The sequence below is a fragment of the Mya arenaria genome, chromosome 2 (assembly GCF_026914265.1).
Source record: "Mya arenaria isolate MELC-2E11 chromosome 2, ASM2691426v1".
In the NCBI taxonomy this organism is placed as follows: Eukaryota; Metazoa; Mollusca; class Bivalvia; order Myida; family Myidae; genus Mya; species Mya arenaria.
Window position 1 is genome coordinate 62,381,640 of NC_069123.1, and position 25,819 is coordinate 62,407,458.

Genomic DNA, 25,819 nt, shown 5'->3' on the forward strand with positions numbered 1-25,819 from the left:
GCTACATTTTGATCTTTAACAAATAAACTTTGAATGGCATCTTTTAGAAAAATACTCAACGAAACAAGATGAAACTTCACAAGTGTGACCAAGGCAAGCCTTTGTATTGATCTAGATCATCGAATAATCGATCACAGTAAACAAATGTGTGTTTAAGCTGGTTTGTGCCCTGTTCAGAAATGTACCGTCAACCAGTACAGCATTAAGAATTGGACAGAAAGTGGCAGAGTTATTAAGTCTTCTACTGTTAAAAGGCAGAAATAATTTGTGGGCAGAAAAATCATGAAACTGGATTGACTTATTTAGTAATTCTTGTTTGTAAAATGTTACAAAATACAAAAGTCTGAAAAAAGTTGAAATTAATTGAGGTATATTTTTCATTATTCATATTCAAATTTATAATTCTGTTCATTTAATAGCAATTATCCTATGTGCCTGTCAAAAGCATTAAAAAAACAAATTTAGAGGTAAACAGTGACCATAACTCTCGGGGGCCCAAAACACAATCTCATGAAAGGTCTCTATAAACTTTTTATGTATACCGATTTTGCTTGCAGTATGTCAACCCTTTTCTCTTTTAATATAGTAATTCTGACCTTGACTTTGATCATAGCGGCCTCAAATCAAGCCCTTGAAAGGCCTCCATAGATGCTACCTTTATACGACGTTTGGTCACTATATGTCAAACCTAGCTAATAGTAGAGATTGCTTTTTTTAATAGGGTTCATCTACTTATCCCTGGGTGCAAGCATTCTTTAGTTACTGAGCAGTAACCGTTTCTTTACTTCAAGGTCACGGTGACCATGACTTTTGACCTACTGATCTCATAATCAATAGCGTTAATCTACTAGTCATGACCAACCAGCATACCTAGTATAAAGTTCCTTGGTGCAAGCATTCTTTAGTTATTGAGCGAAAACCTTTTCTTGAACTTAAGGTCATGGTGACCTTGAACTTGTACAGACCGACAGACTGACTAACTGGCTAACAGAATGATCACAAAATCAATAGGGGTCACCTCCTAGTCATGACCAACTTGCATACCAAGTTTGATATTCCTGGGTACAAGCGTTCTTTGTTACTGAGTGGTAACCATTTCTTTACCTCAAGGTTACAGCGACCTTGACCTTTGACCTACTGATCTTAAAATCTATAGGAGTCATTTTCTAGTCATGACCAACTAGTATACCAAGTATGAAGTTCCTGGGTACAAGCGCTCTTTAGTTATTGAGCAGAAACAATTTTTAAGACTGAAGTCACCACCAACATTTTTTTTTTTACCTGAAGGTTACCCTTAACTTGACCTTTGATCTTTTCATCTCAAACTCAATAGGGGTCATCTACTAGTCATGACCAACAAGGATACTAAGTATGAAGTTCCTGGGTCTAAGGGATATATTGAGCAGAAACAAAGCGATGTTCGGACCGACAGACTGACTGACTGACAAACAGGGTAAAAACAATATCAAAGGAAATAAAAAGAAAAAAGGGCTATAATTTGAATTTACGACAGAGACAGAAGTGAGTAGTAAAGCCCTAAATTCTTTAAAAAGTCAAGCTAAAGATGACATGCACATTTTAAATTTTTTATTTTTTTTATCACTCCTTATTTGCCACACTTTTATCTCCCCATTAAAATACAAATAAACCATGAGCAAATCAATTGTTATTTTGTTTCTTGCAATTGTAACTAAGCCCCTCAAGGTCCAGGGAATCCTGGGTAAAATCCCAGCCCTGCTTGAACACACTGTAGGTCAAATGCCCCCAGGTAATCCTTTTCTTGCTATGTTCAGCACAAAAACAAAAACACTGCACTCACTCGGGACTGCTGGCCCACCTTATAAAAACACTGCCAATTGCCCTCTTTTTCCCCCTGGTATATTATGTCCTACCTGGGAGACCATCCCATCCACTACTCTATCAAATGTAAATCTTTGAGGCCCATCTTTGACATTCAGTTGACCATCACCAACCACCTCCATCGCATTTTCATCAGAACCATCATCTGGTTTCATCTGTATGATGACATCAATCTTGCGTTTTCTGAAAAAGAAATATATAGCATTATTTTTCTTTTAATAGTTGATCACTCCCTAGACCAGGTTAATGTAGGTCATTCAATTAGACATCACAGGAATGTTGCATAGCAAACTCAATGCTCTTCTTCTTTTCCGCCAAACTCAGATAATTACTGTGATGGTTAGTGTAAAATACCTTGTTTTACATGTTTATATTGTCTATATTTCAATGTGTCATGTTCCACTTAATGTCTTGAATGCTTATTTAAGTTAGGGCAAAAGATACAGCTTTTACAGGACAATGATATAGACACTAAGGCTATATAATATCTTGCATGTTTTCTTTACTGTCATTATGACACAAATATGCTAGACATAATTATGTTTGATTTTGATTTTCCATTAATGGACAGTCACACCATAACATTCTGGTAAGCATACTTTATAGATTTAAAAAGTTTAATTAATTCAATTCACAGGCTTTCAAGGGTGAGTTAGAATAATCTGTTATACGACTAAGGTGTGATCTACACATTCCTAGCATGTCACTTACGCATGAAGAGAGTGTATCACTGCAACCAATAAAGACACCCCTGAAATGTAATTAGTCATCTGCTGACACTGGCTCGCTATGAATTATTAGTTAATCTTAAGAAATTGAAAAGCATGTTACTGATGCTTCTTGTGCTTGGGAGTTTGTTCAGTAGTTATTGGCAGAGAGTTGTTTACTGCAAGTTAGCAAAGATTGTTAAAACAAGAGATGTTTGTCAAACATTATGCCCCCCCCCCCTCCCTGAGCGCCATGTTGTCAGGATTATATGGACAATTGAATGAAATATGCATGGACTGAAATGACAGATGATTTGTCACTGACATTGGATGCCGTTGAGGCAGTTTTAAGATTATGACCATTCAAAGTGTGAGGATAGGGTGTGTTATGACCATGACCTTTGACTCTATGACCTCAAGACCCATAGGAGTCATCAGCTGGTCACCAAAAACCTAAAAGTCAAGTTTGAGGGCCATGGGTGCAGGCATTGTCAAGTTATCACACAGACAAGTTTTTTTTCCTTCAAGGTCACTGTGACCTTGACCTTTGACCAGATGACACCTAATACCATAAAGGTCTAAAGGTCAGACGCAACCCCAAGTCAAGTTTAATGGCCATGGGTGCAAGCATTGTTGAGTTATCACATGGACAACCTTTTATCATTCAAGGTCACTGTGACCTTGACCTTTGGCCCAATGACCCCTAAAATCAATAGGGGCCATCTACTGGTCAGGCCCAACCTCAAAGTCAAGCTTGAGGGCCATGGGTGCAGGCATTGTAGAGTTATCACTCGGACAACCTTGTACCATATAAGGTCACTGTGACCTTGAACTTTGGAGCAATGACCCCCAAAAACAATAGGGTTCATATACTGGTCAGGCCCACCCTCCAAGTCAAGTTTGAGGGCCATGGGTGCAGGCATTGTCGAGTTATCACTCAGACAACCTCTTACCATTAAAGGTCACCGTGACCTTTACCTTTGGCCGGATGACCCCCAAAAACTATAGGGGTCATCTACTGATCAGGCCCAACTTCCATATTAAGTTTGATGACCATAGGTCTACGCATTGTTGAATTATCACTCAGACAAGCTTCAAAATTATTTTACCATTAAAGGTCATTTTGACCTTGACCTTGGACATGATGAGCCCTAAAATCAATAGGGGTCATCTACTAGTCAGGCCCAACCTTCATGTCAAATTTGATGACCATACGTCCAGGAATTGTTGAGTTATCACTCGGACAAGCTTTGGTCTATCGACGGACCTACCGTCCGACCGACATGTGCAAAGCAATATACCCCTCTTCTTCGAAGGGGGGCATAAAACTGATAAAAGCCAAGTTATGCTAGGGTAATGACTTCTGTTTGAAACATGCACAACACTTATAATGTTATGGTGTGATCCCATAATAAATACAGTTCGGAACATACCTACTCTCCGTTGAAATATCTGCAAGTGGAGAAAATATTACTTTAAATTTATCTTAAATGTACAGCATAAAATATTTTAATACCATAACTATAAATCTTCATTTTCGAATTACACTTTACTACTGTCAAAATGCAAATATCAAGATAATTGATGTGGTACATAAATCATTCAATTCCTTGCCAGTCAATTGTAACCACGGCCCAACCAGGTCCGGGAAATGGCTGGGACTTTGACTTTCGGTCCAGCCAACCCCGGGTAAAATCCCTGCGCTGCGGGGATGAACTGATGGTAAAATCGACACCAAATGCCCCCCGCACCCCAGGGACCCTAGGTAAGGTCCATTCCCCGCTACATTTTATGCAGAGACAAAACCACCGCATTCTTCCGGCACTGCAGAGCCATCTGAAAGGTAACACGCCCATTTCCCCGGCTATCCCCGGTATATCCCCCCGCCTTGGGGGGTCTTGGTTACAATTGACTGGTGCATCTTTTCACAGCTTTTAAAATAAGAATTGTCACAAGAATGTGACAAATGCCCCCAAAAGGCCTCATTCAAAAAGCAAATTAAGGACAAATTTCCTTCAGTTTACTTTTTTTTTTTAAATGGTATTCATACACAGTTAATACTGATCCATAATATTTTTAAAGAACTTAGTATGAAAAGAGATGATAACATTACAATGATATTCTATATTACGCCTCCAACATAAATGATGCAACGCCATTTGTCCAGGACTGATCATGTTGTGAACCCATATTTTTCCATATTGGGTCACCAATTTTATATCGTACCAAAATGGCGTCTATTTTCCGATTCCAATGAATATTCTGATGAATTAATCAAACATTTACACATGTTAACAGGTTGTTGATATATACATGTATGTTACGGTTTTGCATGTTATTCACACATAGGTTAATATCACAGCAACTACTCAAGATGTATTGCAGACTTTATACAACGGTACTCAACCACCCAACCTTCTTAATAAATCAAGTTAGATAACTCTATCTTGCATATAATATAAATATTGCCCCTTTATTATTCCAACTCTGGTCAAGGTGTTAGCACAATAGATATCCAAATGTTAAAAAACATTTCCATGCATTATTGTGGCTTAGGTGTTAGCACAGTTACGGGGTTAGTAGTTTTGAAATTAATGCAAAATAGAGTTATCTTACTTGGGTAATTTAAGTTGATTTAGTTAATTGAAAAAAGGGTACTTGGGTTATAAGTGAAAATGCCAATTTGCCCCAAATCATGAAACGAAGGCCAACGCTGATACTGGAGAGTAGTAAAGCCTCCTTATTTTTAAGTAAAAAGTGGATTAACAACAAAAATCTAGGATTAATAATAGTGAAAATAATATCTAGCTCTAGATAACTCCAAGAGAATGGTTGATTAAGTCTACTGAATTGAATTTCTAGTAGCCATTCTCAATAGGGGTCATTGTTCAAATTGCATACAAAGATCACCGTAATTCACCCAAGAGTTTAGGCACCTTAAATAATTTAAATAAATGCTGTCCAAATTCATAGAAAAAAACATTTTTACATTTTATCTATGTCAGAAATAAAAATAAAACCTGCCTTTGTTCTTCACGTTTTGCTTTTTACTACTTTATAATATTAGTAATTTATCCGTTGTTATAAATGGTTATTTATAACTCCTATAAGTGTAAATCCTTCATCAGGTTAATTTAAATTCCAATAAAAACAAGTTTATGAATTACACATGCATTCAAATTAATAAACACCTTTTAGCGGCTGCACATCAAACAATCTGTGTGACGTCACATAACTCACAGTAATACCCACGAGGGATTCGGCCTAGTGGATCTCGTGGAAAGCATGGACCCTGTTATACATGTGAGACAAATGTTTCTGCGTGGTGTTTTCGATCGTTAACTCAGTAATGCATATCTAACTTTTATTCATCACATTAAATTGCGTGTATCATTGAATGTGTTGACTTTTGTTGTTCTATTTATGGTTTAAATGAGAATAACTGTACGATTGTTGCTTCATAAGGCTAAAAATGTGTCCCAATAAACTCTTCCTATATACCAAGTTTGATCGCAAATACATGTATGCCGATCCTTATTTAAGTATTTTAGTTCCAACCATTATTCTATTGATAGTAACAATGACCTTGACCCGTATATCAACAAGAACTACAAACACCATGAAAGGTATCCGAAAACTTATTCATCCCAAGTTTGGTCACAATAATCTGTAACTATCCATACCCTAGATGAGTTTAATGATGCCCTCCATCCAGCCCGCACAAACAATATTGTACATCATTCTAAGAACAAGCTTTCCCCATGTGCAAATCTGGTTAGAAATAAAAAAGTGCCTGTCAAAAGCGTTAAAAAATCATTTAAGGTGATGATTTGTAATCAGGGTAACTGTGAACTTTCTGAACCTATGTGATGTTTGTCAATGATTGTATTGAGTATTAAGTCAAACGAATGAAGCTGGGTATTGAATTAATGAATAAAACTAAATATGCCCAGCTAATACTGCCCTTCATGTTTTCCTCAGTCAAATCAGGTTGCCATACCAACATTGATGCCAGGTTTGGAAGTAAAAGCCTTCTCATCCTTCCAATAGTTTAACTAAGAAATGGGATGCAACTACACCTATTTCCGCGAAACTTATTTCTGAAAGGAGTCAGTTTCATCCATGTGTTGTAAGCGAAGAATTAATGGGAAAGCCAAATAGTTGTATAGCAGTCAATTTATTATTTCCTACACAATTATAAAGGACCCTTGGACCCCAATGGTCAGGGCCAGGGAATTCATTTGAACACACATGGTAATCATCAATACATGTGACTGACAGGGGTTCCAACGTGTTTTGTGTTTGCGGAATTTTAAGCGAGGGAATTGTGTGAAGCGGAAATAAATGGTGGTGTTCAAAGATATTTTGGTGTTTTGGGAGGATATTTTCACATGGTAAGTAAGTTTTATCACTTTTCTCGCATTATAAATACGCCATTTGGACCCCCTGGACTGGATACCATTTATCTGAGGGTCATGGATCTTACAAATACAGTTATCAAGATGTTTCAAATTGGACCCCCTGGACTGGATACCATTTATCTGAGGGTCATGGATCTTACAAATACAGTTATCAAGATGTTTTAAATTTTAAAATGTTGACACTGGAGGACAGATGCTGGGCAATTAGGGCTGCCAGACATTGGGCGATTATGAAAGATCACACAAAGCATCGAGTCCTGAAGTGAACATAAAATGCATGAATCCTGCATTTTTGGGAGTTTGATTAAATAAAGGCAAATAAACTGTTCGAGGACTACAACAAAATACGGGAAAATATAAGTAGGCATACCTTTGACGGGACAGAAATACAAATTTGGCTAACTTGATTGTGAGTCTGATGCAATTATGTGTCAATTTGAAATATTCTTACATACAACTTGCAAGTTCAATTATAACAGGAATGAGATATCAGGTAAATATTTTTAAACTTGTCTGACTTGTATTTTTTATGTTTCTTCTAAGTTCTGGACATAAATATAAAAATGATGAGAATCTGTGGCTGTGGTAACAATTTAAAATTAACATAAGATAGTTGATTCATGCTCCAGTCAATTGTACCCCCCCCTCCCGGCGAATTCAATTATAGGCCCAGGCAAGCCTGGGTAAAATCCCCGCCCTGCTGGGGACGAACTGCTTGTAAATTCTCAGCCAAATGCCTCTGCACCCCAGGGAACCTAGGTAAGGCCAAAGCCCAATTCCCCGCTATTTTTGGTGCGACGACAACACACTGCACTGCGGGACCACAAAAAGGTAATCAAAGTGCTGAAAGCACTGATGGACTAGGGCTTCATTCACTGGAATGTTGACAACCATGTTCTAAGCATTGAAAAAATCGGCTCACATCACAAGGGGTCACTGTTTAATGGGCTAGCTTAAATTTTACACTAAAACTGCTCGCAAGCTGCAAAGGAAATTTGAAAAATCTAGTTGAGTGTGTGTAGAGTGAGAGAGGGGGGTGATGGGGGGGGGGGGGGGGCTAAAGCGTTAACTCAGATAAAGTCATAGTTCTTTTGAATTAGACTTGTACAAATTAATTTACGTGGTTGGCACACATACTTCCTTAATTGATCAAATCCTTTTATATCAAAGGACCGTTATTTGCAGTTTCAGAGAAGATTTTCATTGATGTAATAATATACTATATAGAAAACCTGTCACCTCTTTTTCAGCTTTAAACCATAGGGCCATACTTTGAATAATCTTTGTAAAAGACATCTACATTGTACACCTATGTCAGACTGCATACACAGTGCTATTAGGAAGTAGTTTTTATTTAAAAAGTGAAGAATTATTTCAGGGTGAGGAATCACGTGACTTCAACGGGGTTCTCACATGTGTCACCACGGATCAAAACCGATGGAAACAAGCTAGAAAGTGAAAGTATATTCTAAATAACTTTTTGAGAGAAAAGATAAGAAAATATTTCTTAGCCTATAAAAGACTATGCTGTTTTCTGCTTCTACACGTATAAAATATTTTAGATTTGCTTGTATTTTAACGATGCAATCTTTGGCCAAAATTTCAACCCGACGGAATTTTGTTAAACGATGCAACGCTGTGTGCGCCGTGATTCTTTGCTTTGTACATATTTCTTTCTCATTTGTAATAGTTTAGAAATCAGACATGCGTTAAAAGTTAGTTTTGCTCATTACTTTCATAAAACGAATTGTTCGTTAAATGTTGTTTTAGTTTTTTCAATAAATATTGACTTTTCAAGAAGTGCTGTTGTAAACGTGAATGTTTTATGTGCTGCCGTTAACGTGAACTCCTTCTCAACTAAATAAAGCTGATTATGTTAAATCGGTATGCTTAACAAACTTATCATAACATGCTCATTTTATTATATTTCATAGTTTGTATTGCTCTCATTTGTGACGAGAATGTACTCAACCTAAATCTCTTATTCGTGGTATGAATTTACACCAATTTGATCGATTTGAAAATGTTCAACTTATGTTGCCTGAAGGCCATCAAATGGAGACTTCCAAATACTCAGTATCCCTTTTGTAGTTTCACCAAATGTTTACAAAGATGGATAAATTAAATGGATGAAGTAATAGATACACTAAAATGGAAGGCAACATACACTTCAGCCAAACCCGTCTCATGTACGTTCCAAAGTGAAAGAAATTCAACAGCCAAGAAACGGTTACATTCAATAACAAAATCGCCATTCCGAAAGGTTCATCATAAAACTGCCCACGCTCCAGTTAAATCCCATGCTTCGAAAATGGTCAAAATATCTTTATCCATTAAGAAAATAGAAAATCATGAAAGAAGCACTGACAAAGAAATGGACTACCATGAAAATGACCTTCCATCCTGGGATGATAATTTGTATATCTACTATGGCTTTTCGTGTAAAAAGGTTCATCCCAACCTTAGCCTAGCGTGTTATGCGGAAACAAGGTTTACAAAGTTTTCACTTTTCAAATAAAACAATATGACAATGTTTTCATTGTGCTTCACACGACGGTCTTCAACAAGGGAGGCACGTATGTGATGAAAATAGAAGAGTAGTTCATTACGGGTATTTTTTTATCTGTAGCCATGAGCACGATAAGGCCAGCGTGGCAAAATATTTGAATCTACTTATCTGGGGAGGAGGGAGGAGAGAAATTAATAGTTTTTCTTTCCATAGAAGAAAATATCACCAACCTCGAAATCTGATAATAAAGTTTAATAGTTTATTCAAATTCATAAAGGCCATAGGCCCATGAACATACATCAGTGGAATTCATAATAAATATAATTAAATGCACTTCTATCAATCGATCCTAGGTCACAATATATAGTAATACACTATACTTACACGTCTATGTCACGTCAATGCTTTCTTAAATTTAACTATATGAACAACACTCAAAAATGGCTGTAACTTACAGCCTGCGAACAATACAAACGTTTTGGCTCTAGCTGAATAAATGAATTCAGCAAACCATTTTTGTACATATTACTCTCTGTTTCAGTTCACATATACATGTATATTAAAATCACCAACACTATGAAATAACCATACATCATAAAACCTTAGTGACTGTAATGTATCCATAATAACTTTAACATATTTAATATCATCACATTGTGAAATCTTTAACAAATAATTAATCACATTTCCATAGGCGGATCCAGGGGGGGGGGAGCCGGCGCGCGCCCCCCCCCCCTAAAATTTTCCAAGTATATGTATAAATTATTAATATCGTTCCATCATTGTATATAGCTTTTAAGGTTATGATTTGCTCCGCACAAAAAAAAATATATCTATTTACCGTGGTTGTATCGAACATCTATTTGGCCACATTGGACATATCATATCACAAAGAAGTGATTTTATGCATATCTACAATTATTTATTTTAAATAAGGAATAAGGAACCAGTTCCCTATTCCTTATTCGAAAAAGGAATAAGGAATAAGGAACTAACTTACCGTCCATAAGGTCTTCATAGCTTGTCCTGACAAAGTTTCAAACGTTTAGCTCAGTGACCCACCAGTGCTTAATACTATAGATAGGTACATTTATTCACAATTTCTAACTCAAGCCTTTGATACAAAAATATTAAATTTCGCCTAATGTTTCAGCCTTTTTGAAAAAAAATATTACCTTTGTTTTATTTACATTTACACTTATATTTATGTGAAAAACGTTCTATCTATAACAGTAATCATTTAACAACAGATCATTTTGTAACTCACTTTTTAGATTCTGATAAAATAGACTGCCCTAAATACGTTTCCTTTTTGAAAAAAAACTACACCTATTTTAAAAACTCAATTTGAGTTTGTGTACACATTTCCGATGTATAATGTATTTAAAGTTGTACGAAGGCCATTCCCAACAACAATGGTATATGATTATATTTATGTAAACAACAACATGACTTTACTTATGTAATATGCAAACATAATTATATCAAAGAAATTGATAAGTATTTTATAATGACGTCATATAAAAATAAAATGGATTCAACCAGCAACACATGTAATCACTATTTCTTCTGTGCAATAGTTTAATGATTAATTGTACATTAAAACGTAGTTCAATCATTTCTTGACTGTTGATTTTCTTTTACCGGGGGATGTACATGGAACGGGGTTGCTGGAGTATATCTTGTCTTCCATTTGAATGTACTCATCACTAGATCAATTGAATTTATCTATCTTTTGTCAACATTTGGTGAAACATATGATGGTTGACTCCGTCTCTTAAAGAGGGATAATGGATTATTTGGACGTATCACCATGACGGCCTACCTAGAACATAAATTTAACATTTTAAAATCGATCAAATGGATGGATATTCATTCATTTCAGGAAAGACATTTCATTTGGAATAATAGTTCTTTGTTGAATGCATTATCGCCACAGTTGAGAGAGTAGCTGAAACTACTTATTAAATAAAATAAGCATGTTATGATAAGAATTCACGTTAACAACAGCAAATATAAAATGCACGTTAACAACAGCCTTTCTTGAAATATCGGTATTCATTAAAAGAACTAATATAAACTTTACAAACAATTCGTTTAATGAATGAAATGAGTAAAATGAACATGTAAACACATGTATGTGTTCTTAAATATTACTAATTACTAAGAAATGTATACAAAACAAAGACTCACGGCGCACACAGCGTTGTATCGTTCTACCAAATCTCGTCGAATCGAAATTTTGGCCAAGGATTACATCGTTAAAATACAAGCAAATCCAAAATAGTTTACGCTTACCGAAGCAGAAAATAGGATAGTCTTTTATAGGCTAAGAAATATTTTCTTATATTTTCTCTTAAAAAAGTTATTTAGAAAATACTGTCACTTTCTTGCTTGTTATATCGGTTTTGAACCGTGGTGACACATATGAGAACCCCGTTGAAGTCACGTGATTCCTCACCCTGTATTTTGTCCCTCTTAATTTGTGCTTGGTATTCAATTCATATAACATGTTACCATGATAACTTAGTGCTGTTGATAAATATTAGGCACTGCCTTCTGTCTAATGCTATTCATATTACTGCTGCAGACTTTTGTACATAGCAAAGCAAGTTGAGTAGACTAAGATGTGATGAATATCGTTTTTAAAGTATGATGTCTTTTAAATACTTTGACCATCAAATTTCATAACATGGTGTCAGCAGTTCATCACACTGCTAGTGAGAATGGAATACCAAACATAATTTTATTCTTTATTTTATACCCATCATCAATCCACATGCAATACATATCACAAAATACTTTAACCCATATTCCGCTCCAGTGCAATACGGCCATATACCACTCTTGTGATATCACGTCATAACAAGTATGTTGCGCATGTTAAATTGACGTCATTAAACCAGTGAGTGCATCCTTAAAATGAAATTTATTATGCGAAGATGTGGCTTCTAAGTGATCTAATCAGTAATGTATATAATAAAAGGGTTATTAGTACTGCGTTTTGATCCGGATATGGCGGAATGTCATATTTGATTCTGGTAGTTTTTTGTAGATTTTGATTTTACTCGGCTTGTGCCTTGTAAAATCTACTTGAGTCAAATACAACCTCCTGGATCAAAACGCAGTACTTTAAACCCCATTATGCACAAAACCTGTTACCCCGTGGACAGAGCATCCTTAACCCACAGGGCCATTGTAACTTTGAACAATCATTGTAAAAGACAACTACATACATGTACAAGATGCTTAAAAAAGTAGTTTGGAAAAATTAAGAACTATTTTCTCCGTCTTAATTTGTATGCATTAGATAACTCAATAAATGCAGCAGTTGGCCATTCTTGTATTGTCCTCTGTCACTGTCCTTATAGCTCCCTATCTCAATAGATGCAAAAGGTTGTAGGTTCATGATTCTCCTGGTCCAATATGTCATACAGAAAGAAGATGTTGAATGTAGAATCAAGAAGCTTTCTTTTCAGGCACTCCAAATTGAATAGTACTGTAACATTTGGAGTGCCAAGAATTTGTTGGATTCCTAGGCAACAGGTATCAGGTGTTGCAGTACATTTGGCAAATACTTTTCACCCGTCCTTGTAAATCTAAAAAAGCTTTCATTTTGCAAAAGTAGTTCATATAACTATATTAACGTTGCTAAATCAGAGTTTGAATAATTCTGGAAACTAGATGTGCCTTTAATTGCAGGAATTTGAACTCCAACTCATAATGTCAATTAAGCTGGTTATGCAATACTGCAGTTCCTTGGTGTGGGGATTGCTTAATTTACTTGAATAAACAAACAGTTCTTGCGTTGGAAAGTACAATGTATTAACATGCATTTTTCTTGCCCTGACTCCATCCGAGCCTTAAATCTTAGATCAACATGTACTTGGGGCTATGTGTAATATCAATGAGAACTATAACTTATGTTCAATTAGTGCCACTTCTGATATTTCATTCCACATACAAAAACACTAACATGTTCTTTAAAACCAATACCCTATGTTATGATAAAACCATTGCCAAGTTGGTAATTTGAAAAGACAAGAAATTATATCTGGTCAGGGTCTTTCTAGACAGCTGGACTTGTTTTGCAGTTACTTTGAAAATCTTCAAAAGCTAAACTGAACAAGACTGGAGCAAAAAACTCACAATACCAAAAGGGGTTTTAAAGACTTACGAGATCATCCTCAAATCACCTATACCATTAGTTCTTATCTACAAACTTAAGTCAACATAATAATTAATGTTTTACATAAATATTGCAATGAATAAAACATATTGCAATAAGTGCCAATAACATAGCAATCAAGTATGATCACTATAGGCCTAAACATGAGATTTCAACATTTTCCTGTTAAACAATAAATAATTTTACTTAACAATGTTCTCATTTTTTATACAAGCTGAAAAAATGGTCTCTTTTTCAATACTTCACATATTTCATGGCTTTCATCATTCAAACTAACATTTCGCTTGTTATTTCAATATTCAATGATTGTGTAAACATTCATAAATGATGGTTAAAATTAACATTCATGCTCATCATGCTAAACCAAAAGCACCTGACCAATCAGTATCCAATTTTGGTAGGGCTTATTGGTGGTTCATTGAACTCAACCATGACCTCCCACAATCTGCACTGATCAACAGTAGTTAATGAATTGTTTCAATTATTCTTTTTCATAAACTTAGAAAACAACTGCAGTGAATAAAATTTATTCCTCATCACTGAGAGAAAGTTTAGAAAAATAAACGAAGCCGAGTTACATCTAGTAGAATATCAAATCCTACAAATGTATTCATCATTTTATATAACCATATTTAGTAAATGTTAAATCTTTGAAAGTCTAAAAAGTTTTATTTTTTTGTATATCAAAGAACATTTGTGTGTATAATTTTGATGAAATTTTGTGATTCATTTAATTTCATTCTTGTTTCATTTAGTGTTCAATCCCAAGCTTTCTTGTTCACAAGAAGGTGCAAGAAAAGTCACTGAATTATGATCTGAATAAATTCATTATAATGTAAGATCACATAAAGGATATATTTTGCTTTTTGAAAATAACATTTTTTTCATCTGTTTAAAATTATGTAAAATGTAGTGCATTGAAATTTTATTATGAGTTTAAAGCTACCCTCTCACAGATTTACCATTTTTACAACTTTTTTGTCTTGGAAACGTGTTTGCGTAAACATCTTTAAACCAATGATATCAGATTGCTGACAAAACAATCAGCTCGTAGGTTTTCATATTTCCGTTCGAAAATTAATGTTTTATGGCTTAATCCGTTACTAACAGTTTAAGAATAATGCTTAAAACATCAATTTTTAACTTTAATATAAAAATCTGCCATCTGTATTTTGGTCAGCAGTCTTATATAACTGGATTTTCGTAAAAATTTCTTCTAATAGCATATCAAAAAGGATATATCATTGCAATAACAAAATGAATGAGAAGACACTCTATATTACTGTGTAAAATGTAATAAATAATGTTCGTAACGGAATAAGATATGTCTACTCCTTCAATATAACAGGTACTTACATTGCAAGTGCAGCTCCGGTATCATATGGTAATCCACTATATGCACACGATTTACAAACAAATTTGAGATTTTTGGCACTCCAAGGCTTAAGGTCTTGCTCGGACAATTCAGAACATTTAGCATGAACCCAATACCTACAATTAGAACAATGTATGCATTGATCACTACTACAGTCAACAGCACATATAGCAAAAGGAAACTCATCCATCATTAATGATTTCAGAGTGTAAAGTTCTATTAATTTGGACTTCTTTAATACTTACAGCAATAATTACTCGCGATTGTTATTTATGAATCTTCAAATGAAGCCGTCAATTTGTGTGAAAATCACCCGCAATTATAAATGTACACGTACTGCGGTCCTTTAATGCGTAATTATTATGGTATTTACTCAACGCGTGTCACAGAGCCGAAAAGGGTTTAACCAAATTAACACACTTTCAATAATGCCAAACTGTCCCCCAAAAAACGTGCCGCTACTTTGTGGGGTGTCATATACCGGGTGATAATTATGTTGTTTTAAACATCGCCTGATTTTGTGTATTTAGTGTGGTGTGGTTATTATTGTCCATAAGTAAGCTAATTTATCTGAAGATGAGAACTTCGCTGTTTAAAAACTTCTTTTTTCAATTTTCATATAAAACAATATTATAATTTGAAAGCCCTAAACTATACTGTAGATCTAAGTTAGTTATTTTAGCGACATTTTCGACCTATTTCAAAGGCAATGTTTCAAGTATATTCCAAAATACTTTCAAATGCTGTTTATTGATCTAACATTTCCATAAGAATATAAATGCTATTATTTGAATCCAAATTCATAATCATTTTCATAATACAACAACTAATAAGTTATTTTTACCTGCGTTAAATCGTCTTTCGGTTGGCGAAGGGAGACAACTATTTCACTGACATATTGTCTTTATTCAATTGAACAATAAGTAAATATTTTCATGAACTTTTTCATTTTTATGAGTGTGTTTTAGTTATATGTATATTATGAGATCATCATTAATTGGAATAATTGTTTATTTTGGAAGCTTTTATATGCCAATCGGTTGGCGAGTCGGCACGCGGAATTCGATCTCGAACACTGAAATTTCAACTGCCTATTACATCATTATATTTTAATATTTTTCTCTAAAATTTGGTTTGGTAATGTATTTGTATAATATTAATATAAAAAAACCAATAAAATAAATGCATTAGGAGGCGTCCTTCGGTAACTTTCATGCGTATTTCGGTAATTTTATCCGTCTTTCGGTAAATAATCGTATTTCGGTAAGTCCAGGGACCGGTGATAACATACATGTCTGAATCATTCGGCCGCTCTGATCAGAGTAAATTTTGAGGTCAATAAGTAGACTGGTACCCTGATTTACTTTTCCTAAAAAATATCAATTATACAGGTACGCGGCATATGGTTTTTATTAAACATTGATAGTATTTGAACAATAAATACCAAAAATCATGTTGTATTTAAAAAAGTGCTTTTAGTGCCATGGGATGATTAGTTAAAAAAAAACTTTGTATCGAAAATAAAATATCACGGAAACATGCAAATTTTGTCGAAAAAAAAAGAACAGGGACCGACTTCGGACTACCAACATTGTATACAAACGTTAACAATACTTTTTTAAACCAACTTTCCTGGTATTTTTCTACTTAGACCGCACGCTTTATTCGCTTTACGTATGAATTCACAAGACATTTCGAATGCGCGACGGGCACCGCGGTTAGCTGATACTGGTTTCTTTTCGGATAAAAGAGAAAGAGGGTACCAGTTTATCAATACAGAGCATTGAACGGAAAAATTTCGATGGGTACTTTTCCAATATGTTCATATACTTCTTGCATATAATCTGCCCGTATGCAAGAACAATCATGTAGTTAACCCGATTAACTCACTCGCTACGTATGAAATTCTTGTGCTTCATTAAAAGAACATACAGGTAGTTTGAATTGTTAGGAGAACTATTTTTATTGGATGTTTTCATGTAATCAGTTCTGGTACTACTTTGTTTATTCAAATTCGCTAACGGCAATTCAATCAAAATACAGCGTATGGATACATTACGTCAGTGAACCCCCAGATGCGGCTTGAAAATGCAGATAGCGCGTTTATGGCTATGCACTAGGCCACAAGTGCCCTAGTCCAAAAACTCATTCTTCGGCTATGCCCGGTATACTCCCTGGCCTTGTGCGGGGTTAAACCATTTACTGTTGCAGTTTCCTTCCCTTTTCAGTGCTTTTGCTTCTCTAGAAGTGAAGTTAACATTATCTTGATAATTCAGAATCGGAATATTGTTACGGCTGACAATATACAAGAACTTTTGAAACGACAATGAAAGCAAGTAAAAAACAATCTGGTCATTCCCGTTCCACAGCATGGGAAAATGAATTGCTGAGGGAATTTTAGTTGATGGCAACTTTACCAGAGTTAATAACTTTTTTGCACGTGCACTTGGGTCAGATTTTCCCATCTGTGTCGGACACATGAGACTTTATAGGTCACATCATAGCTGCTTTCTGGTCTTTTTGGACTATAAAGTTCTCATTGATTGTGCATATTATTGATTTAAAAACTAATATATCATTAAATCAATATACATGTAAGTGTACAGATAATAAAAAGCTTTTTATGTATTTGGCAAATATATTCGCAAGGGATATCATGGAAATGTATTTTAAATACGTCATTGCATTTATTTTAAATAAGATAAGTAAGTAAAGGTAATTATGTTGTTGTTTTTCTAATACCGTTCGAAGCCATTTTTGCGCCATTTAGTTTTACGAAAACCGGTACGTGACAAAGCAGAAAGACAGTGAAATCCGGTAATACAACTGAAATGGTATTTGGTTACAGGACCCACTTACAAATTATAAGTCCCTATATTTATTGTATATATATTTATATATTTTAATTGGCTTGTTAACGAGTGTATGTATCAAATTTGAATCAAATGAAAACAAATATAACGAAATCATATTTATATTGAGTAAATAACTGTCAATTTAGTATCGATGTCAGCGTAAGGTAAAAGGCAAACATAAATGCAATAGAATGATATTCCACCTGGCATGCAATAATGAAACTAAATGATTAAAAGAAATGAGTTATAATTTGATTCCTGTTATTCCACTGTTTTCCCGTTTTGTCTTTATTCGATAAAACGACAGCATATACGGGGAATTACAAAGTCTATCGAACTGTACTTTATGGCGAATATGTATTTCAAAGAAAATCAAAAGACTTACCTTCGTACAGATTCGGTCAAGTCACATTCATGTTGACGCTCCGTTCAGCAAATTCAGTTCCGGAGAAAAACAAACGCACGTTCCACTTTCAATTTTTTGCAATTCTTAAAATAGGTGGTGTGAATGGCTTTTTTTAAAATCAAATATCAGAACACATTCAGCATCTTCAACTAGTATTATCACATGTTCCATCTTGAAAAACATAGACTTCCGTGTCTTTTCCCGCTCGTTGGCGGTGGAAGCCTTTAAGGCGTTTTATCACTTCAAGTGAGTTGACGGATCTGGTGCCCTTTTGTACTTAAAACTGATTGCCGTAACATATAATCGTGCAGTGGCCAGAGCACATGACTGAAATGACATAAATGAGATGAAGAATACTATGTTCGGAACTCGGAAAACATGCCCAGACCCTGTGCCAAGTGAATTTACAGTCAAAGAGAGATAATCCAGTAATGAGATAATGCAGTAAGTTAATCAGATTTCTCTCCCTTGCCTTTGTACAGAAGAAGCGGAAAAACTCAAGCTTGATTGATTGTCGTGCACAGTTGAAGTCTACAGAGATGTTTGTTTTACTTTGTTTTAGAAAACTTGATTGTTTTACTTGTAATCTGATGTTCTGCTGGTTAGTATTGATTTGCATTTGTAGTCTTTTGTGTTTGTCTTGGGTTAGCAATAGATTGGAATGGTCATTATTTCATTCAGCTGCATTTATTTGTTACGACATCAGCAGATTTTGAATTTAAAAGGAGAATGGCAGTTCCATGATATTCTTTTAGCCTCTTTCTATATACTAATATATGTTGGTTTGGTTACAGATGATAACATGCATGGATATCAGAAGTCACCATGGGAGGGAGTAGGAGTGTTTAATTCCATAAATCAGTAAGTTCCATGTCAATGTTTTGTTTTATGATGTTTGTATTATATATGTGTTTTATAAGCTTTAGCCATTTAATTTTATCTGCCAATGCACACAAATAAATCATATAAGATATTAGACTGTTGACGATGTTAACTTATAAGCATGTTATTATTCATTATCTTATGATTGTTTTTATTTATGTTTTCAGGACGCTCCGATATTATATCTATATTCGATAATGTTGAATATAGAGATATTGAAGAACACTGTGTTTGTTGTTTGAACTATTTTTTAAAAACTGCTACTGTACATATGGTAACCCGGACATATAGACCCTCCCTTGGGGATTACAAATGTATTCTCATCTTAAAACCTGGAATGACCTAGAAAGCAACAATGGTCTCATTGATCTCAATGATCGCACAGTTTCCCTGCTTAAAACATCACGTGATAGCCCACGCGGGATCAACAAACGTGCTAAAGTGCTGACGAGTTACCTGACGATATAGAAATAGAAGATAGTTGCTGATCATATGGTCAATGAAGGAAAAAAGTTTTGAAATTGAAAATGGAATTTTATTGAAATGAATCGATTTCGTTTTTTGCTGGTTTGGTGTAAATATGACAAAATATCGAGGATTTAATAACTTTTTAAGGTGTTTCATCTACAATTGTTTGAAATCAATTATTTATTTCTTATCATTTTAATTAAGAAACTATTTCTCTTTAATCTGTTGTATTTTCGAAGTTGTCCATCCTTGTTTGCCTTCTTACACAGCGACATTAATTTTATTGTCAATAAAATATTAATATTTCATTTACCACCATGCATCAATAAACCTGGGACGGTCCCTGTAGTTATTTTACACGGTGACTTTTAGATTCACCGTGCAACATATCAGCACCTTATTAATACACACATGGTCGTGAATCATAATGATGAAAACCCGTATAAAACCCTGTTCATGCAGCGCTATCAGCGCTTTGATTAATTAAGTGTTTTCAACTTTCATTGTTTTTTTCAAACGTGAAAGACCGCTTTAAGCAGACTACAAAAGCACGATTATATACCAATATATATTTAAAGCATGTGATACAATGGAATTACGGCTGCATAAATAAAACAACATAAACAAAAAACAGTGTCTCTCCACATATTTCACTCAAGTGATCACTCGAGTGTTTCTTACGAGAATATGGCTTGAGTGTGAGAGAGTGGATGTTCTAAATTCGGCCCTTAGTGTTTATTCACAATGAAATGCTGCATAAAAGTACAAAGGGTATAGGTTGTCGTGTCCGGGCTGTTAACTTGCCACATACAAAGACGACATGTCGCCTGCAAGACCCGTATCCCTACTTTTAAGGTCAAGGTCGCACTTAGTGTTTATTCACAATGGAATGCTGCATATATAAGGACATAGAGTATATGTTGTCGTGTCCGGGCTGTAACTTTTTCCCTTGTCCGGACATATTTTAAAATAACTTGCCACATGTGTTCGACATACCAAGATGACGTGTCACATGCAAGAACCGTGTCCCTACCTCTAAGGTCAAGGTCACACTTAGGTGTTTATTCACAATGGAATGCTCGATAGAAAGACACAGTGTATAGGTTGTCGTAACCGGGCTGTAACTTTCCCTTGTATGGACAGAATTTAAAAAACCTTGCCACATGTGTGCGACATACCAAAGCGACATGTCACGTGCAAGACCCATGTCCCTACCTCTTAGGTGAAAGATACACTTAGTGTTTATTCACAATGGAATGCTGAATATAAGGACATATGAATGAAGGTTGTCAAGTATGGGTGGTATTTTTATGTTCAGAGGCAATTTAAAATAACTTGCCATATGTATTTGTTTGAGCTTTAACGTTTCATGTACTGACCTTGTTCATAGGTCAATGTCACATTCAGGGGCATTCGTCACATACTGTGACGGCTCTTATTTATTTTCACAGTCTCAGAGAAATATATTAGATTTTGCTTTTGAAATAGACTACCAGTAATTGCTCGTTTTATCCACTGTGTATATATAGATCTAACACTACTAATTTATGAATTATTCTTTTGAGAGAGATTCCTCCATTATTGCAGATTGAAGAGCAAAAAGAAGTTATGAACAATCAAATAGAGAGAACAAAGACTTTGAGAAGGGAGGTAAATCATATAATTATTCAATGTGTTTTGAGCAATCCCAACAACTTAATATGATGGTACTGCAAATCTTTTAAAGTGGTAGCAGTCACACCAACTGCTTTATGTGATAGCAGTGTTTATCATGTATATGAAAGCAGTGTTTTTCCCCAACCTCATGTAAGTATACATCTGAAATTTGGCCATGCTGGAAATCCTTACCTTGCCCAAGGGCAAAGAAAAAACAATTACTTCTATGGAACTCTTTAATTATTTGGCTTTTCTTTTTCAGAAAACGAAATATTGATGTCATCATAAAGATGAAACCAGATGATGGTGATGTAAACGCAATGGAGATGGTTGGGGATGGGCAACTAAATATCAAATATGGGCCACAGAGATATCAGTTTGATAAAGTAGTGGATGGGGTGGTCACCCAGGTATGACATAAGTACAAATTGGTTGATAGAATGGTAACACAGGGCAACCATACAATTAGATGGGTTACCTTATGTTATACAAAATATGGCAAAATGTTTGGCTTAAGTTTAAAGGCCGCTTGAGGTTTTACCTCATACAGGGTTCGAATAACCTTTTTTGACATTCGCAAATTTTTGCGAGTGCTTAAATTTTCAACTCGCAAAACCAGCCACTCTCTCGCATTTGTTACGGCAAACCTTTGTGTTTGCTAGGAAAAAGTATTTAAACATCCCCTTGTTTCATCAAATTTCCCTGTAGTTTAGAAAGACTCCTGAAGTTCAGACCAAAACCACAAGAATTCAGACAAAATTTTCATGAATCCAAATCGAAATCCCCTGGAATTCAAATTGAAATCCTCAAACATGCCTCTCAGAAATATTATTTGGAATAGTTTTTTTTTCATTTTTAATAACTAGATATAAAATAAGCTGTAAATGCAGTCCAAAACTAGAGATAATTTTTTGAAAAAGAGCTTGTCTCCCCTATTGTGTGGTCGTAGCTGAGAAAAAATAAATGACTTGAAATTGGTAATTTTGGACTTGAGATGAACCAACATGGAAGTTTGATTTATATAATCAATAGGGATCATCTACAAGTGTGACAATTTCTGACTGACTGACGGACACGGTAAAACAATATGTCTCCGAAATGGGGAGACATTATTATTCTTACATCGATAAATTGATATTTTTACATTATGTATAGTGTTGCGTTTGTTTTACAAAGGGCATGTTCATCATCATAAGTAGAATTATATAGAAGTATATACGAGATATACAAGGAACAAATTACAGAACAGAACAGACAGAACAGACATTTTATTAAGACTTATACTAACGTACATTGTCTAATCACATATAATAATTCACTTAAATATGTCATGTGTTTGTACAAGGTAAGTTTAAAAGTTGAACAAATATTTGTGTTACAGGAGCGTTATGCAATTATTATTAACTACTATGAGGTATAAATATGTAAACGCAGTAGTGTAACAGCTTCATAAACAGGCTATAAAAGAGGATGAACAGAATTATGTATCATTGTTTAGAATACAGTTACGGATACATAGTGATTCCTTAACGGATTTACAGAGCTTAATAAGCTCAAATCTATTAACAGAGTTTAATAGTTGGTGATATTTAAACACGTAGGGGCGAACATAATAATGACGTTTACACTGTTTCTCATTAACTAGGTACACAGCGGATTTGGAAACATGTAAAAATAAAGTTTCAAATGCATATGATTCACATTTATTTTCTTGATTTACATTATGTTTGCAATATAAATACACATTTTTGGATGCATATCTTTTCTTGTATCTTGTTTTCATTGTATTGCATTTGCTAACGAATGTGTGTTAGCACTTCAACTTGGTCAAGATTGTTTCATGCATTTTGCATAAAGTAAGACATGATAGCCATAAAGCATTAATCACTTTCAGACATAACTACGCATTTATATGTCATTTTGAATGTGTTTTCTTACAAACACTACAAAAGGTTTTTTGTTTGTGTAATGAATTTTAAAATAATTAAGAGTCAAAAAGCATCCAATGACGCAATGGTGTTTTCCTGTTATTTATCCATATTTACATCTCTTCAAAACATGCATCTAGAATGCTAGGCATTTTCTATGCAATAGAACAAGTTTTTAATGCTGCACAATGCATTTGCTAACCATTTGATAATTAAAGATATGCAACCAACATATTCTGATAGGACAATTATGCGTTAATAAGCATTGGTGTTTTGGTAACGGAAGTTTTACTGTTGTGATGGTTATTGCTATAACGAATAGACATATAAGACAAACGAAATAGTGAAACTGGGCTGTTTTGATCAAATAAAAGAATAATAACAAACACAAAAAAATCATTTTGTACAAATCAATCTCAATTATTCCACCTTATTTTTAGAAATCACTAGTTTTCACCTAAAAGTATTAGAAATTTAATCAGTAACAATATTTATAATGTCTTCATGGTCACACATGTTTTAATTAATACATTTGTGAAGGTTATGCATGTACTCTAATGTACATATATATGTTTTGTTTAGTTTTAATGAATGTTAAAACTGAAAACTTTAAACATTGTAACGGAAATTTATGGTAATGGAAATTATCTAATATAAAAATATCAAATAAATGTTCACTGAAGGGAACAACAAAAACATTGATTCTTCCATTTTATACACTTCTTCATCGGTAACAACGCTGATGAGTTTGAAACTGAGAGTACATTGTACACTACAACCGATATTGTGACTCCTTTTGTATCAGTTACATTAATTAGCCACTGTTAAAGGATTTCAGCCTTGAATGTGTTTCTGCCGAGAATTTGAACATTCACTTATTTTTGCATGTAGGGACAGGAACAAAAATCTACCTTCAAACTGATATTTGCTTTCTTTAACCTCGAAACGTCTCTGTTCATAGGTCACTGGTAGAGCGACGTTTTGGCCTCCATAAAATCAATTTCAAATTCAGACAAATCTTCACCTATAATCTTTCCTACACAGTATTTGCCTTCATACTCCGTCTGCAACAACGAAATATCCTTTTTCACAATATGTTTGCTTGTTTGTTACTTCCTCTGTCTGATTTGTTGTGAGTTTGTGGTTGTTCAATGTTAGCTTTTCTGATGTATCATTGGTTTGCTCATTTTTGTTCATGTTTTGCTCTTCTGCTTTATCACGTGTTTGAAACTTTTTCCCACTACAGTTTGTTTGTTCCGTGAAGTCTTTGGTTCAGTTGCGGTTGTTGTTGATCTTTCCATTACACATCTCGCCTCTTATACACATTTCCCAGTAACAGCTTGTCCCTCTAGTTAATATGTAACTGCCCTAACTGACAACAGCATGAAGTTGCATGGTTCCTTTTACAGGTTTAATCACCATCTTGCAAAGTTCGTTATTTTTCTTCTGACGGTCGCATGATTTGACTTAAATGCCATATTCTTCATGGTAGACGACCTTGCCCATTCACAGAACTCTGTTGCTTCCTCTATGACTGCTTTTCCCGATCTTACATGTTCATCCGCAAGATTCTTTCACGTGCCTCCTAAACTGTCACAGGAACCTTTACCGTGTCCACTTTCCAAATAGTTCAATCTTGCTTCTTCTCCATATTTCTCTTTGTGTCTTTCTACAAGACTGCAGATGTACTTGTTCCTATACTGACTTGACGGTGAATCATTCCAGTAATGTAATTAAGGTTTGTAATGCATTGTTAATATTTAGCAGTTCCGGAAGCAAGTCCTCAAGAGTGCTACATCTGTAGCTGCTTTATGCGATAATTCCTCGGAAACTGTGATTTATAAAGTCTTTGTGTGCCAGATCCCCAGCTTTTGTCTTTGTCTCTCAACCATTGCTTGTATTCTGAGCCCCCCCCCCCCTTCATGCGTTGGCCCTTGTTTATAATTTAAGGTACTTTAACATCCACTTGTTTCTTCGTCTACTCAGTTCCTTGCCCGTTGCTCTTTCCGTCTTTTATAAAAAAAACGCCGTAAATTGTTTCTGTTCCCATAACGTCGTTTCTTTTTGTCATTGTCTGATAGTTTGCTTGTTGATGCATATAACCCCTATTCATTCTCTCCATTTCTTTACACAAATACTCCTCTTTGTTTTTCTGTTTTATCCCTCTTTGTATGCACGTTGAATTTCGGCTCCATTCGTGCCCATGATTACCCTGTAAGAAAAAAGTATAATTTCCGATACCAATGCGAAATTAAAATGTATTTCTGTCTTATAACTAAATAACATGGGCATATACATACAAAATGGTATTCATCTTCAATATCAAGATGGTTACAACACATACAGTAGCGTTCATTACGCGGTGTATTATTTCTGGCATATCGTCCAGTTTGTATCCTTAATGGATGTACAGATAATCGTAATCTACAAATATAAAGTCGGTATTTCCTTGGTTGTATATTCAGATATTCTTCATACTGGAATGCATTTTTAAATACCTTATACATATCAAGAACAGAGCTATTAGATAATGAACCATGCCATTCCTGCTTAAATGTATCTA